Source organism: Ochotona curzoniae, unplaced genomic scaffold (assembly GCF_017591425.1).
Source record: "Ochotona curzoniae isolate NIBS_2020 unplaced genomic scaffold, NIBS_Ocur_1.0 contig_3255, whole genome shotgun sequence".
Lineage (NCBI taxonomy): Eukaryota > Metazoa > Chordata > Mammalia > Lagomorpha > Ochotonidae > Ochotona > Ochotona curzoniae.
In genome coordinates, this window is record NW_024465777.1 from 5,622,532 (window position 1) to 5,638,544 (window position 16,013).

Genomic DNA, 16,013 nt, shown 5'->3' on the forward strand with positions numbered 1-16,013 from the left:
CCCGTACATAAAGAAACTACGATGCCTAAAGGTGCTACCTCTCCTTGCACCAGACCCCCATATGGGTATAACCCCCAGTAACCTCGAAAATTAATCATGTTCCTGTTACTCTCCTATGGGGAGTGTTATGACAGTGACTTCCTGGTTCCTTCACCAGACCTTTTTAAATTTATTTTTAAAAATATAGATATAGATAGATGCTTTCTTTGTTGTGAGTTCTGGGCCAGCCACTAGGACTCCACAGGAAATAAGATGGAGTGATTAGTTTTCTAAAACCACAGGCACTGCCTAAGCATTTTGCACTTGACAGCTCTCAGAGTTGGGGGCGCCATTGTGGTCTCTATTTCACTGGTGAGGCCCAGGGGGGCTACATGGTGGGACGCCTTTGAGACCCACAAAGGCTTGTTTTCTCTAGTTTTGTAGACCTTCCTAAAAATTCTAGAGTTAGGTCTCAAACTCAAATTAGTAGGGTCTGGCAAGAATATAAAATGTAGAGGGGTGAACATTGTGGTTCAGTGGAGACACAGATATTTGCACGGCTGTATTCACAGCAGTGTTAGTCATAGTCAAAAGATTTCTGTGGGCAGGTGAATCAAGAAACAAAGTGTACTATATGGGACCAGGGCAGTGGCAGAGTGGCTAATCCTCCACCTACTAGTGCCAGCATCCCATATGGGCACTGGCTTGAGTCCCCCACTGCTCCACTTCCTAATCTGGCTCCTTGCTTGTGGCCTGGGAAAACAGTAGAGGATGGCCTTGGGACCCTACTCTCTTGTGGGAGACCCAGAAGAAGCTCTGGCTTTGGGTTAGTCTTAGTTTTGGTCATGGTGACCATTTGAGGAGTGAACCAGTGGATGAAAGATCTCTCTTGCTTTCTCTTTCTCCTTCTCTCTGTATAAAAATGAATCTTATTTATTTATGTTTAAATTTTATTTTCAGTACTGTTTACATAGTTGAGAGGGAGACATGCCCATGTGGGCCTCTGATTAGGGTGGGAGGGCCTGGTATGGAGGAAGATGAGTGGGACATATGTTTCAACCTTTTTTTTTTTCTCCTGTGTCCACAGGGGAGGAGAAGGAGAGAACCTCTCCTTGCTGTGAAACTACAACAGCACCCAGGGATGGGGGATACTCATTTGGTGACACCCTTGATGTGGGAAAGAATGTTCGGAGGGTGTTACTGAGTGATTATGGTAGCCCCGAGATAACCAGTTTCATTGCTCCAGGACTGACAAAGTCTATTGGTCTATTGTCTGTTGGTTGACAGTATCCACTCTAGTACATCCATAGACTCAGGAACATGCTGCAAAGCTTGGCCAGGAGAATTATCTAACCTATTCTGCCCTTCAGTGCCAAGGCAGTTGAAGTCCCTGCTGGTCTAGCTGAGCTGGCCATTAGGTTTCTAATGTGGATCTGGACATGCTGTCCCCTGCACAGGCATCAGCCACTGAGGAGGCTTAGCACTCCATGCATGCACTCCAGGGTTGGACCACATCTCGTATTTATCCAGTTTAAATGTTTGCTTTGTGATAGGCTGAACAGTTAGGAGTACAGCAGTGACAAAAGCCACCAAGTTACTGTCTTCCTGGGGCTTCTGCTTCATGAAATTCTGGACACCACAGTATAACACCTTTACTAGTGTGTCCTGTGGATTGACCCTGCCCAGCTTGCCCTCTCACCCAGCTTACACATGTGTCAGTGTGTGCTGCAGCTCAACCTGGTCTAGCCAGTGGGTATTATGCCTAACAGGGGAGTTTCCCAAGTTTCCCTGTGAAGCTTACTACCAACAACAGATCTCATCCCAGCCTAACATAGCTCACTCCCAGTCCTGGCACTCACTGGCAGGTATTGCAGCCTAGCCTGACTGGCTTGCACCCATTTTGGCTCTTGCCCACACAACATGCCAATGGGTGCCACAGCCTTGCTCAAACTGATCTGCCACAGTCTTGGCTCTTGTATTCCCCAGTAGGAGATTCAGTCCTGCAGGGACAGAGTTCCCTTACCAGGCCCATTTCTAGTCCCAGGTCTTGCACATACTGATGGGTGCATTCGCCCAACCTGGTGAAGCCTACCCACAGTCTCAGCTCTCACTGGCAGGTGTTGTAGCCTATCTTAGCTGGGTGTAGGCCACACTGTGTCCTGGCTCTCATGTGTGCCAGAAGGTGCTGAGGCCTGGCCCAGCCTTGCCTATCCCCAGACCTGGCTCACACAAATGCTAATGAGTACCACAGCTTTGCCTGGCTTGGTTGCCCCCAACTCTGAGTCCTGAGTTTCCCAGAGGGCGCTATGGCCTAGCAGGGGCCCCCTAAGTTCTCCTAACAGGCATGCTCCCAGCTCCAGATCTCATGTGCTCCAGCGGGAGAAGTGTCCCTGCTTGGTACAGTTTGCCCTCAGTCCTGCCCCTCACATGTGATGGTGACTGCTACAACATGGTCCCACATGGGCTTCTCCCAGCCCCAGACTTTACAGTGTCAGGTGGGTTACTATCAGGTGAATTCTGTGGTCTGTCTATCCTGGCTTGGCCTGGTATTGACCACAGCTCTGCATTAAACAGTGGGTGCTGCAGTCCCACAGCAGTGAGGCCACGGTTCTGCTACAAAATGTGTCCCCAGAACCAGTTTTCTTGAATTTTGGTGGGTGCTGCAGCCCAGCCAAGCATGGCCAACCCCTTGTTCCAGCAGTCACAGGTGGGTATTGCAGCCTGGCCCAACCAGGCATAAGCCCCAGCTCCAGCTTTTGGGAGGGCCATCAGGTGGTGGTTGATGATAGTTAGCCCAGCCCAGGTCTCCCAAATGGGTGGGTGCTTGGCCTGACCCAGACATGGCTTCCAGTTTCCCCCATCTAAACCACTCAGTCTTAGCTCTCCTGTCTACCTGTGAGAGCAGTAGCTTGGTCAGTAGAAGATCCCAGAAATCATTCCTTGCCTGTCAAACAGGCTCTCAGCTGCTCCCACTCCAATGTGTCTCCAGGCCCTCTTCCCCGGGTCATCTGTAGCCCGCTAACCTGGGGTCCAGGGTGGTATGTTCCGAAAGAATAAGCAACTATGCTGTCACACTGGTGTAGTCAACACAAATTTTCCGTTAACTAGGCCCTGAAAGCTCACCAGCTATTTGCTGTTTTTTTCCCAAGAGTGGAACAGTTGCCTGAGTATAAGGCAACCTAGGTAGTTGCCTACAGCTGTGGAAAATAAAATGCAAAACGAAAGGAAGTGTGGTATAGACATGCAATGGGCTATTGCTAAACAAAAATTCATGGCAACTGAAATAAGACGGTCACAGAAGGACAAATATTGGGGCCTGACATGATGACTTGATTAGCTAATCCTCTGCCTTGCTTGTTCATGTTCTGGCTGCTCCACTTCCCAACCAGCTTCCTGCTTGTGGCCTGGAAAAGCAGAGGAGGATGGCCCAAAACCTTGGCACCCTGTACCCGCATGGGAGACCCAAAGAGGCTCCTAGCTCCTGGCTTCGGATTGGTGCAGCTCTGTCTGTTTGGGGAGTGAATCAGCAGATGGAAGACCTTCCTCTCTGTCTCTCCTCCTCTTTGTGTATCTGACTTTCCAATAATAAAAAAGAAATAATTAGTACAATATAAAACTGAAAAGGACCCAGATTGTACTCAGTAAAATTATGTTAAACCAAAAAGAAAAAAAAAAACGGAAGATTACATGTTTGTATAACATTGGAAGCTAGAAACTCCCTCAATGCAAACAACCTGTACGTGATAGAAACAGAAATGAGCGCCTGTGAAACGCCAGCAGCAGAAGTGAACGCTCAGCAAGACTTGTCTGGAGCGGATGGCAATGCTGAATCAGACCCTCCTGGCAAAGCTTTTCTAGGAAAGAATGAATCCACCTACAAAATGAAACAATCTCAGAAAATTAAAAATGAGGGAAATTTGAAGTGGTTAAGCAGTGTAATTATAGAAAAATGGCCACAAAATCAAATCAAAATGATAATTCCTCAGTGACTCAAAAGTTCTGATGAAAACATTTGTGAAGTGATCTTGGCAGTCAAAATGATTGACCAACAGCACTGGGAGAGGGGGTCATGCTGAAACAGCCGGTCACCCGGCTGCTGTCATCTGGGGAATGAACTGGAAGCTGGAGGTATCACTCTCCCACTCTTACTCCATCACTCAGTTTTTCAAATAAAACAAAAAGCATTGGACAGTATTGCACCTTAAGCACTCAGCATGCTGAGGCACATATCTGGCACATGATACACAATACACAGCAGATGGAGCTGTGTCACATCATCTCTTTAAACTTGTGCTAAAGTACACTTTGAATATACTAATCATTGCGGGTGTGCAGTTCAATGGCATTCAGTACACCTGTCATTAACTTCCACTTTCAGAACTTTTTGCCTCCCCTGACAGAATCTTTGTGCCCCTTAGCTACTACCTCCTGCTCCCACTCTCTGGTGCCCAACACGTATTTATGTATTCTGTCTCTGCATTGTGCTCTGGGTATCTCAGAGAAGTGGACCCAAATAACAGTTAGGGACAGGTGCCTGGCCAGCGGGTAGGACCTTGCTTGGGATGCCCACACCCCACATTAGAGTGCCTGAGTTCCACTCCTAGCTCCACTCGCCATGATGGCCAATGGCTAAGGCATACCCTGCACCCGCATGGGAGACCCTAGGGAAGTGGCTATAGATGGTTCAGGCCAGGTGGGTTGACTCAAAGTCATAAAGAAACAGGCTTTACTCAGGAAAAATGTTTTGAAGGGCAGCTGGGGAGGGACTTCCTGCAAGAAGACGCCTCCGCAGATCAGTGCTGCGTTTATTGTGGTTGTTACAGGACAAGGATGACCAAGCAGGTGTTAATGATTAGACAGATCTTTACAGCATCCAAGATGCTTCCTCGATCAAGTACAGCCCTCATAAGACTCATGCCCGTAAAGCTTGTGCGCACACATGGTATTCCTGGAATGACTCTGTTCAGGGAGGACAGTGGGAACTTCCTGAACTTGAAGTCAGGTCTGCTGTGATCACACTTACCAAGCAAATGCAGTGTGCTGTGCTGATTGCCCCTTGACGTGCCGCTGGCTCCATGCAGGGCTCCCACAGGGAGTGAGCCAATGAGGAAAGACCTCTGCCTGACTTGGAAATAAAAACACTCTTTTTGAAAACACAATATTTGTCCTTTTTGTTTCTTTTTAAAATATTTAGTTATTTTTACTGCAAAGTCAGATGTACAGAGAGAAGAGACCAAGAGGAAGATCTTCCGTCTGATGATTCACTCCTCAAGTGATCGCAACGGCCAGAGCTGAGCCAATCTGAAACCAGGAGCCAGGAACTTCCTCCAGGTCTTCCACGCAGGTGCAGAGTGCCAAGGTTTTGGGCCATCCTCGACTGCTTTCCCAGGCCACAGGCAGGAGCTGGATGGGAAGCAGGGCTGCTGGGATTAGGACCAGCGCCCATATAGGATCCTGGCATGTGCAATGCGAGGACTTTAGGCACTAGGCTACTGCGCTGGGCCTTTTGTTTTTTAAAAGATTTACTTAAGGCCCATCACACCAGCTCTGTCAGCTAATCCTATGACCCGCAAGTGCCTGCATCCCATATGGAGATGCCTCTGGGAGACCGGAAGAAGCTCCTGGCTCCTGGTTTCAGATCTTCTCAGCTCTAGCCATTGCAGCCATGTGGGGAATGAACTAGTAGATGAATGATCTGTACCTGTAGGTGTTACAGCCTGGAATAGCCCAGCCTGCTCCCAACCCCCGTTCCCACAAGTGTCAGTGAGTTCTGTGGTCATGCCTAACTTAGCCCATCACCAACCCCAGCCCTTGAGTGGGCACTGCTGTCCACAGGGGTGAGCCCACAAATCCCCACAGAATCTGCCCCTAGACTGGTTCTCTCATATACCAGTTAGTGTCATGGCCAATTGGACATGGCCCACCCCCTTCACTGACACTAACTGTTAGGTACTATGTTTGAGTTCACCAGACAGGCCTTCTGGACCTATCTTTTGTGTGTGCCAGCATCAAATTAAGTTAAAAAACATAAAGTGACTTTAGAGTCACTTGTGTGTTTGTTTCAGTTACTTTTTGTGTTCTTCATCTCTGGAATTTTCTGTATGATGTGTCATGAACTCATGGTTTTTCACAGATTCAATTTATTCCAATAACTGTAATTAGAATGGCACTTTAGGGCCTGGTAGCATAGCGTAGTGGTTAAAGTCCTCACCTTGAACGTGCCGGGATCCCATGTGGGCCCGGTTCTAATCCTGACAGCCCCACTTCCCGTCCAGCTCCCTGCTTGTGGCCCAAGAAAGCAGTTGAGGATGGCCCAAAGCCTTGGGATTTTGTGCCCATGTGGGAGACCTGGAGAGCTCCTGGCTCCTGGCTTTGGATTGGCTCAGCTCCGGCTGTTGTGGTCACTTGGGGATTGAACCATCAGACGGAAGATCTTCCTCTTGGTCTCTCCTCTCTGTATATCTGCCTTTCCAATAAAAATAAATAAATCTTTTAAAATGCAAGAATGGCACTATAAAAAAGGATTTAGTTAAAGAACGATTTATCTATCTATTTGAGACAATTAGAGAGACAGACAGAGATTGGGGAAAAGATAGATGGAGAGAAGGACAGGTCTTCTATCTGCTGATTCACTCTTCCAAAAGGCTCCCAAAACCAGGGCTGGGTCAGGTTGAAGCCAGAGCTGGGAAGCATGTCTGGGTCTCTCCCATGGGTGGCAGGGACCCAAGCACTTGGGCCATCCTCTATTGCCTTCCCAGTCATATTAACAGGAGCTGGATTAGAAGTGGAGTAGTCACTAGGGCCTGGGTGATGGCGTTACTATATGAGGCTGCCACCTGTGTGTGCCCCATTCCATGTGGTTGCTGCACTTGCCATGCAGCTCCCTGCTTGTGGCCTGGGAAAGCAGCAGAGGATGGCCCAAAGCCTTGGAACCCTGTACTTGTGTGGGAGAAGTGCAAGAGGCTCCTGGCTCCAAATGGGCTCAGCTCTGGTAATTGCAGCCATCTGGGGAGTGAACCAGTGGATGGAAGATTTTTTGCTCTGTCTCTCCTTGTCTCTATAAATCTGATTTACCTTTCTAATAAAAATAAATAAATGTTTAAAAAAAATCTTGGGGAGGAAACCAGATCTAAATACTAATTCATTTCTGTTCCCTGTACATCTTCTATTCACACGTTGAAGAAATCTCACACAATATTCTAATAAATCTTGTGCATGAGACTAAAGTTTCCTGGTGTGGATCTCTCATCTGGGGTATCATGTTGGTGCTTGGCACTGGGGGCATTTTGGATTTCCCACTTAGGGGATGCTCAGCTTGGGCTGCGGTCAACCCCATCAGGGTGAGACTGCTTTCTTTGCCCTTGCAGCATGGCTAAATAAATAAATCTTAAAAAGCTCCAGCCTTGTCCATTTAGTGTTTTTTTTTTTTAAAGATTCATTTTTATTATTTTTTATTGGAAAGGCAGATATACAGAGAGGAGAGACAGAGAGGAAGATCTTCCGTCCAATGATTCACTCCCCAAGTGAGCGCAATGGCAGATGCTATGCCGATCCGAAGCCAGGAGCCTCTTCCGGGTCTCCCGCACGTGCGGGTGCAGGGTCCCAAAGCTTTGGGCCATCCTCAACTGCTTTTTCAGGCCACAAGCAGGGAGCTGGATGGGAAGCAGGGCTGCTGGGATTAGAACCGGCGCCCATATGGGATCCCGGGCGTGCAAGGCGAGGACCTTAACCACTTGCGCCACCGCGCCGGGTCCCATTTAGTGTTTATGACAACCAAATGAGACAGGCAAGAGTGTCGCTCCCAATTCACAGATAAGGAAAAGGAGCTCACTCAGCTTTTCCACATCACAGGCACACACAGGCTGTAATGTTTGTGTTACACTGTGATTCAACACACGAGCCAGGTGGGGGTCAAGGTGCAAGGTCTCCAAAAAGCCAGGTTGGTTTTGAAATGTGAAATCCCAGGGGAGGGTCACTGATGGGGACCCCCTGCCTCCCCTAGCAAGTGCTGTCTTCATTCTAGCTCCCTGCTAATGCAATTGGGAAACAGCAGGCAATGGCTGCATGTATGGAACACAGACAGGTGGACCAGAGTGACTCCATTTTGAAATGTGAAATAGGAGTAGCTCGGGCTAAGCCAACTGCTTCATCAGTGAAGCAGTTATTTCCACCGAATGATCTAAGGCAAATATCAGACTTCACACAAGCATAATGAGGCAACTCTCCCCAGCTGTGGGCAGCTGCCTAGGTTGCTTCGTACCTAGGCAAGTGTTATACTGCTGGAGAAAAAGCAGTTAATAGTTGGCAGGCACTTTGGGTCTGGTTAAGTCTGTAGTTGTAGTTGCCTATCCTTTTTTTTTTTTTTAATATGTGGGGGGGGGTGGGTAGATTGGTATGCTGGCAGATAGGGTCTGGGGACACACCGACAAGCATGTGTAGGCCCTAGACAGGCAGACAAAGCACCAGCCAGCATGGCACACTGCCGTAAGAACAGGCCCAGGGACCTGCATGCTCACGCATGGGGCCTGTGGATTGCTCAGGGAAGAGGGTATGGAAACGTGTGGGAGGGGACACTGCTGACATTACAGATGAGAGATGACTTCTCAGGGACTTCCACCAACCAGCTTACTGCACTTGCACAGATCAAGGGCCCTTAGACCAGGTGATTTGGAGGAGGGAAACCAGAGAACCTCTCTGGGTTAGACCAATGCACACGCCCAAATGGGAGACCTGAGCTAGGCTAGTTGTGAACTACCCACCAGTTCACTTGAAAGCTAGAGTTGGAGGGCCTGCTTGGCAGGGCTAGACCACAATACCCACCAGTAAGTGTCAGGACAGGGGATGGACCACATTTAGGCTGGGCCATGACACTAACCAGAATGAGAAAGAACTGGGTTTGGGGGCAGATTCTGTGGGGGATTTGTGAGCTCACTCCTGTGAGACTGCAATACATCCTGGTTTGCTTGAGGGCTCAGGGTGGTGATGGACTGAGGTAGGCATGACCACGGAACTCACTGACACCTGTGGGAACAGGGGTTAGGACCAAGCTGGGCTAGTCCAGGCTGTAACACCCACAGGTGCACTAAAAAATTGGGGGTGGGGTGGGTCAGACTGCAACACCCACCAGCACACATGAAGGCTGAGACTAAGGAGTGGACCATACTGGGTAAGGGCCTAGAACCTGCTGGCATGTGTGAGATCTGGGTCTGGGAGTGGGTTTGGTGGGAGAACTTCGGAAATTCCCCTGGTGAGCTGTAGCTCCCATTGGTGAGCATGTGAATCAGGGCTGGGTGTGGGCCAGGCAGGGCTGCCCCACTTGTTAGCAGGTGTGTGGGCTGGCTTGGGGAGTGGACTAGGGGCAGAACTGGGCCAAACCACAGCACAGTGCCATGCACAGGAGCCAGGATGGGATGTGGGCTATGCCTGGGTAGGCTATCACACCTTCCAGTTTGTATAAGAACAGGGGGAAAGGGCAGGCTGGATAGAGCTAGGCTGCAGCAGCCACCAGCAAGAATTGGGACTGGGGGTGGGCCCAGCCAGGTAAGGCTGTACCATCTAACTGCAAGGATCTGGACAGAGGGTAGGGCATGCTAACCTGGGCTGGAGCAATCATTGGCACACACAAGATCTGTGGCTGGGAGTGGGCCTGATAGGAGAGCTAAAGGTACTCCCTTGCTGGCTACAGTTCCCACTGGTAAATGCCAGGCTGGGAAAGGGGGCAGACCTGGCTGGACATGGCTTCAGCATCCCTCAGCATGGGTGTAGACTGCGTCTGGGGATGTTCCAGACTGGACAAGGCTCCAGCACCTGCTGTCGCTCATGAGAGCCGGAGCAAGTGTGGGATGGGTTAGGTTGCGGCATCTGCTGATTCACCTGAGAGATAGATCTTGGGGTGAGCCAGGCAGAGCTGGGCTGTAGCACCCACCAGTGAGAGCCAGAATGGATGTGGACTGGTCTGGCAAGGCTGCTATACTGGTTGGTGAAGGTTGAGACTAGAGGACGGTCAAGTCAGGCTAAGCCAAATACCTATCGATGTGTATGAGATCCATAAATGGGATTTGGTCTGATAGGGGAGATTGGGGAACTCTCCTGTCAAGCTATAGCCCTGGCTGGTGAGTGAGAGAACTGAGGCTGGGAGCAATTCAGGCCAGGACAAGCTGCAGAACCTGTCCATTCAAGGCCAGACCAGGCCAGACATACATATGGGCCAGGTCTGGGGACATCAGGGCTGGGCCAGTCTGAGACACCAATTGGCAGGTGTGAGAGTCAGGACAGGGTGCAGGCCAGGCCAGCTGGAATGCAATACTGGCCATTTCACATTAGGGCTTAGATTTGCGGGGGGTGGAGCTGTGGACTGGGCTGGGCTGCAGCACCTCCAGTATGTACTGGGCCTGGGGCAGGCTGGGAGGAGCCAGATTGGAGCACCTGCTGTTGAATGCTGAGGTGAGATGGGCCATGCCAGACTGGGCAACAGTACCCACTGACATGATGCCAGGCCAGGAGTGAACCTGATGGCATGGCTGCAGTGGCTGTCCTGCCAGGCCACTGCTCCCACTGGTGAGCATGAAAGTTGGGACTGGGGACACACCAACTGGGCAGAGCAACAATAATTGTTGGTCTGTATTTGAGTTGAGTTTGAGGGAGGGCCAGGCTAGGCCAGGTCGCTGCATCCACTGACACATATAAGGGCCAGGATAAGAGTCAATTGACTGGATTTTGCTGCTGTATCACAAGCAATTGCAAGATCCAGGACTGTGACTGGGCCTAGTAGGAAAAATGTGGGCACTCCTCTGCTGGGTTGCAGCTCCTGCTGGAGTGTGTGAGCCAAGGCTGGAGGTGGGCCAGGCTGAACAAGGCAACATTACAAGTTGGCATACATGTGGACTGGGTCATGGTGGGCTGAGCTAAACTGAAGCATCCATTGGTATATACAAGAGCCCAAATGGGACACAGCACAGACTGGACTAGTCTGCTGCACATACTGGTACACACAGGAACTGGGGGTGGGGGTGGGCCTGGAGAAGACTATTAGGCATCACCCCAACTAGGCTGCAGTTCCCGCTGGCGTGTGCAAGGGCCATGTCTGTGGCAGACTGGGTTGGACTGAGCCACAGCACCCATTGATTTGTATAGCACATAGGGCTGCGAGCAAAACTGGTTTTGATCAGGCAACCACAATCACCAGTATATGCATAGGCTGGAATGGGTGACAGACTGAACTGGACTCTGTACTGCCTGGCACCTGCAAGAGGCAGATCTAGAGTCATACCAGGTGAGCCTTCTCGGAGGACTCCCCAGCTGGACCACTGGACTCAAAAACCTCCAGCCATAGGGAGAATCCTAGGATTTGTGGTTTGATCTTGGACCACATGCATATGTCAGAAATGGGCCTCCTCAATTGCTGATGCCTGTGCAGTGGACAACATGACCAGGTCCATAAGAGGGACATGACAGCCAGCTCATTTGGGCCTGCACAGGATGTCAAGTGACATGTTAGAAGAAGGATAGCAGAATAGGTTGGACAGCTCTCCTGGCTGAGCTTTGGCAGCAAGTGTCTGGGTGAGTGGATGCACTGGGGTGGACTCTGTCAGTCAGTGGATCTTAGAAGGATTTTCTCCACCTTGGAGCAATAACACCAACATTCAACCAATACCCTCAGAACGTTCTTCTCCACATTGAGGGTTCTAAGATGACATCAAACGGAATCCCCATCACTGGGTACTGATGAAGTTGAGTAGCTGATCGCTTCTCGGCCTTTTGGCTAAGATCAAGTGAAGTTGAGCAGCTGGGTGCCACCCTATCCCTCCCCCTCCCCACTCCCCAGATATACAGAAAAAGAGAAAAAAGGCAAACTGGAATTGCCAGAGTCCAGCTCCAGCTGAGTTCAGAGCTCTAGAAGGGTGCGTGGAGTCAGTGATAAGAAAAGATACAGACACTGTCACTTGGTGTCTTCTTGCTACAGCTCAAGAAGAAGCTGTCCTTTTTATTTACTCAGACACACCACAAGCCTCTGCAGAATCGCTTGATTGTTCTCTTTTTACTTCATGACTAAATGGGTATGCACAGATGTTTCATTATTTTATTTTTTACTTCATGGTCAACCAGGTGCTCTTAAAGATAATTCTGTAAGTTACTATAATCAGTTTTTTTTTAAGATTTATTTTTATTATTTTTTATTGGAAAGGCAGATATACAGAGAGGAGAGACAGAGAGGAAGATCTTCCGTCCGATGATTCACTCCCCAAGTGAGTGCAACGGACGATGCTATGCCGATCCGAAGCCAGGAGCCTCTTCCGGGTCTCCCACGCGGGGGCAGGGTCCCAAAGCTTTGCTCTCCCGGGCCACAGGCAGGGAGCTGGAAGGGAAGTGGGGCTGCCGGAATTAGAACCGGCGCCCATATGGGATCCCGGGCATGCAAGGTGAGGACTTTAACCACTTGCGCCACTGCGCTGGGCCCCTAATCAGTTTCTTTAAAGCAAGACATTATTCATTCTTCAGAAGTAGCCATTAGGTAACAGCCAGAACTCCAAGGCCAAGGCCAGATGGTTGCCTACTAATCAGTAAAATATTCCTACTACATTTTATTTTCACAACTTATCTATCACTTAGTGGGAGAAATATATCAAAAGGGAAAAATACATAATGATCTAAGACAAAAGGTTTCAAACATTAAATTCCCCTACAACTGCAGGCTCTACAACCTCATAAACAATCAAACAATAATCAAAAGTATATCTCTATGATGTTAATATAATCACCCTATAATTCCTCTAGTTAAAAATTATAAAAGTGGCTAAAACATTGGGCCCGTCGCGGTGGCACAAGTGGTTAAGGTCCTCGCCTTGCACGCCCAGGATCCCATAGGGGTGCCGGTTCTATCCCGGCAGCCCTGCTTCCCTTCCAGCTCCCTGCCTGTGACCCGGGAAAGCAGTTGAGGACGGCCCAAAGCTTTGGGACCCTGCACCCACGTGGGAGACCCGGAAGAGACTCCTGGCTTCAGATCGGCATAGCATCGTCCGTTGCACTCACTTGGGGAGTGAATCATCGGACAGAAGATCTTCCTCTCTGTCTCTCCTCTCTGTATATCTGCCTTTCCAATAAAAAATAATAAAAATAAATCTTTAAAAAAAAGTGGCTAAAACAGCTATATTTTCTATGCTCTAAAGAGTTGCAAGAACAGGCTAACCCTTAGGGTCACAGTAACTATATTTTTTGCCATAGCAGTTTCTGCTTATACTCCCATCACTTCCATTATTTTGTAAAAATTCTTATTAAGCTGTTTTCCAGAAGGCATGCTATATGTCTGGGCTAGATTTCAGGGCAATGGGTAGGCACACAATAAGGTGTCCAGATACGGCATGGATTTACTTGCACTCCTGTGTAGTCAAAGGCCCACTCACCAGGACATTATCAATAACATTAACTCTCAAGCTCACGTTGATTGCAAAAGCCATCTCACAGGGGCAAACAACAATGCCTCAATAGATTACAGAATTCTTAGCGGGGTGCTTGAGTGTCCAGGCAAACGGGGAGTGAGACTGTGACAAGGTGCTCAGACAGAAATCCGCTGGGCCCTGCCATACAGCTGGAAGCTCCCCTGGGCCCTGCTAAACAGGGAGCTGTTCTCTGCACACTCTGTGTCATCCACACCTACTGCACGGACCCCAGCATGGAATCGTTTGTCTCATCCACCTCCCCCCATGCCTCGGCCCTCCCTGTCCCATTCAGTGGTCCTGCGGGCATACATCTTTGTTAACTTTGTAAATGACATTAAAAAAAAAAAAAGACATCGCCACCCAAACTGGCCCATATAAGAAATGGTAACCCTGGCCCCACGGCGTGCAGCTGATAATTATCTGTGTAACTCTGCAAGCAAGTTGGCCTAGCGGGATCACAGCCTTGATGAACGTGTTACATACCTGTCGGGGGACTGGAGCACTCGAACAGCTGACTCCGCTCCTTTCTCTTTTCCTCCCTCGGTGTGAGTGATGTGCCTCGCTAACCGACCTTGCACATTTCTGTGAGTGATTGTGTGTGTGTGTGTGAGTGTGACAAGTAACCCTGACATTGGGGAAAGGCACAAAACGAGGGCTGTCTTCTTGGGAGAGACAATCTCCCAGGTATGTGTGCCTGTGTTCAAACACTCCTGTGCTTGGGTCCCTGCCACCAACCTGGGAGACCCGGGTAGAGCTTTTGGCTCTTGGCTTCAGCCTAGCCCAGCCCCAGCTGTGTGGCCATCTGGAGGGTGAACAGGCAGATAGAAGATCTCAAAGAAATACATGTTTCAAATAAAAGAATAAAATGGATTGTCCACAGTCCTTTTCTAGTTAGATCATGATTGTCATCCCATGAAGGTACATGGTCAGGGGCTCCTGGCTGGCCTGTGGATGAGTATCTCTTACTGCTAGGACCTTAGGGGGTCCAGGGGTATCAACCTGAGCTAACAAGAGCTAGTAGAGAGGTGCTGGCCCTGCACCAAGCTCTGTGTAACTCCTGAGCCCTAATCAGATCTGTGATGCTTGGCCTTTTCTTGGGTGTCTTTTCTGGCACTCCCACATGGCCAGCATCCCATATGAGTGCTGGTTCACTCTTCTACTTCCCATCCAGGTCCCTGCTTGTGGGAAAGCTGTGCAGGCTTGCTCATGTCCTTGGGACCCTACACCCATGCGGGAGACCTGGAAGAAGCTCCTGATTCCGGGCTTCAGCTAGGCTCAGTGCTAGCCGTTGCCACTACTTGGGGAGTGAACCAGCAGACAAAACATTTTTTTCTCTTTCCTTTTCTCTGTAAAGTTTATCGTTTCAAAAACAATGACTAAATCTTTAAACAATAAAGACTCTGACCTCTTTCTCAAAGGTTTCTTTATTATTTATTTGGGAGGTATAATAGCAGAAAAAGAAATTTTCTATCCACTGGTATTCACTAAATGGCTATAGGAGCTGGAACTGGGTCAGGCCAAAGTCTTTTTTCTGTTGGAAACTTTCAAACTCCTAATTCCAGCTATGTAGAAAATACATAACGAATTCGGGGCTGGCACGATAGCGTGACAGACTGATCCTCTGCCTACAAGGGCTGGCATCCCATATGTGCTGGTTTGTGTCCTGGCTGCTCCACTTCTGATCCAGTTTTCTGCTATGGCCTTGGAAGGTAGTGGATAATGACTCAAGTCCTAAGACCCTGCTTCCATGTGGGAGGCAGGGAGGAAGGTTCTGGCCCCTAGCTTTTGAACAGCCCAGCTCTGACCATTGTATCCATTTGGGGAATAAAGCAGCAGATGGAAGATCTCTTTCTCTCTCTCTGCAAAAACCTGTGTTTTAAGTAAACAATAAATAAAATACGGAATAACATTGTTAACTACAACTATTTCTTAGCTTCTTTATTTTAAAATTTTTGCTTATTTATTTCATTTCTTTTTTTTAAAGATTTATTTATTTATTGGAAAGTCAGATATACAGAGAGGAGGAGAGACAGAGAGGAAGATCTTCTGTCCGATGATTCACTCCCCAAGCGAGCGCAACGGCCAATGCTACACCGATCCAAAGCCAGGAGCCAGGAACTTCTTCCAGGTCTCCCACGCGGGTGCAGGGTCCCAAGGCCTTGGGCCATCCTCGACTGCCTTCCCAGGCCACAAGCAGGGAGCTGGATGGGAAGTGGAGCTGCTGGGATTAGAACCGACATCCATATGGGATCCTGGTGTGTTCAAGGCGAGGACTTTAGCTGCTAGGCCACGGTGCTGGGTCCTATTTCCTTTTTTAAAAAATGATTTTGTGATAGTTTATTGTGAAGATCCTCTTTAAAAACAAAGACATAGACAATACGAAAAGAAATTGCACAGAGCATGTTCATTAAATAAGTATGGTGATTAAATAAAAAATATGGGCGATATGTTCTCTTCCACAACTCCAGAAACATTTTGTTGTCCTGAAGGTTTTGATATTTCCATAAAGAGAGAGAATCATGGCAATTTAAGCTGCCTCTTAATTATGTAAATCTTTAGTAGCAACTAGAATTTTCTGTTCATTCCAAGAAGTCAGCT